A 1,632-nucleotide genomic window follows, 5' to 3' on the forward strand; every position below is an offset into this window, starting at 1 on the left:
CTCGCCAGGGGCCATGAAGCAATGGCGAGACGACGTCAACTGGTTGCTCAGTATGGCACATTCTACCTCGACCAGATCGAGGCCACGGTCATCCTGGCGCCAAAATGAGGCATCGGCGTCTGTGCGCTCACCCTCAGTGAGGGGCGCCCAGACCAACGACCTCCAGGCAGAGCTCAACCGCAGGCGAGCGGGGGAGGATGCCCGGGTATCTCTAGAGAGGGCGCGTGAGCGCCGCCAAAACATCGAGGCATGCAACCTCGATCAAGACTTCGCTGCGGTAGCGCCGCAGACACCAATGGGCACCCGGTCCCAAGCGGGTGTTCCCTTGGCCGGCGTAGGCTGTGCCGCTCTCGCGGATCATCTCCATGCGGTGTCATGGCCGCCCAAGTTCTGGCCACACCTGCCAGAAAAGTACGACGGAATGTCAAACCCGTCGGAGTTCCTATAGGTGTACGTCACCGCCATTACGGCAGCGGGTGGAAACACCGCTGTGATGGCGACATATTTTCATGTCGCCTTGTCTGGACCTGCCCAGACTTGGCTCATGAACCTCGCCTTAGGGTCGATCTACTCCTGGGAAGAGCTCTATGCACGGTTCGTTGCGAACTTCGCCAGTGCTTCACTAAGGTGCGAGGTACTATACCTCGCATTTCCGATGCTTCCATCATCATGGCATTCCAACAGGGAGTACGTGATGAGAAAATGCTGGAGAAGTTGGCCACGCATGACGTGGAGACTGTCCCATGCTCTTTGCTCTAGCCGACAAGTGCACCAGAGCTGCCGAAAGTCGTGCATGGCACTCGGCCCCACAAACCGGGGTTGCCCAATCGGGAGGCTCGGGTGCCATCCCTCGGGACGGTAAGAAGAAAAAGAAGAAGGACCACGACTTCCAGAGGTCGCGGTCCATCGCCCTAGTCATCGCAGCCACGACCGGGGGCCGGGGCAACCGCAACAAACGCCCATGGCCGCAGAGGGGTAGCAGCGGCCCATGCCCTATGCACCCCAACGGTCGCCATAGCGCTACGGAGTGTCGTGAGATCATTGATCTCACGAAACGTGTCAGCAAGCGACGTGAGCAGTCCTCCAAGGATGGCTCCCCACCTCGTCGCCGACCTGGCAAAGAAAAGGTCGACGACGGCGAGGTGCCGCAGTTGAACGGGACCTCGGGTATTAGTCACCTAAGGGGGACCTGAAGGAAGTCTTTACCGAAGGTTCCTACTCCGGTGGGAATAACTAGATGGACCCCAGAGGGACCCCGTGCTCCCTGGTCTACGGGGCCGAAGCCTGCCTTCCCCCGAAAACCCTTCTGGACTCCCCACGGGTCCAGACTTCCGACAGGTTCATACAGAAATGGCCACAGCTGAAGACAAGGGCTCCCTCGTCGAACGCAGATGGGAACCCAGGGTCTAGACCTAGTCCTACGGCAAGTACCAAACCAAGAAGGGCTCCACAACTCTCCCCCAGCTCGGAAGTACCCTTCAAGGTAACGGGAATACGCCGACCCGAGGGTGACCGTCCAGCTACGACTGAAGGAGTACCTCCCCCTGGTGCTGGAGCATCTCTGTAAGTTCTATCCATAGGAGCAAGTCTGAGGGGTCGAATTTCTCTCCCTTTTGTAACTAGGTAGCACAC

Source organism: Zea mays, chromosome 10, assembly GCF_902167145.1.
Source record: "Zea mays cultivar B73 chromosome 10, Zm-B73-REFERENCE-NAM-5.0, whole genome shotgun sequence".
NCBI classification, from domain to species: domain Eukaryota; kingdom Viridiplantae; phylum Streptophyta; class Magnoliopsida; order Poales; family Poaceae; genus Zea; species Zea mays.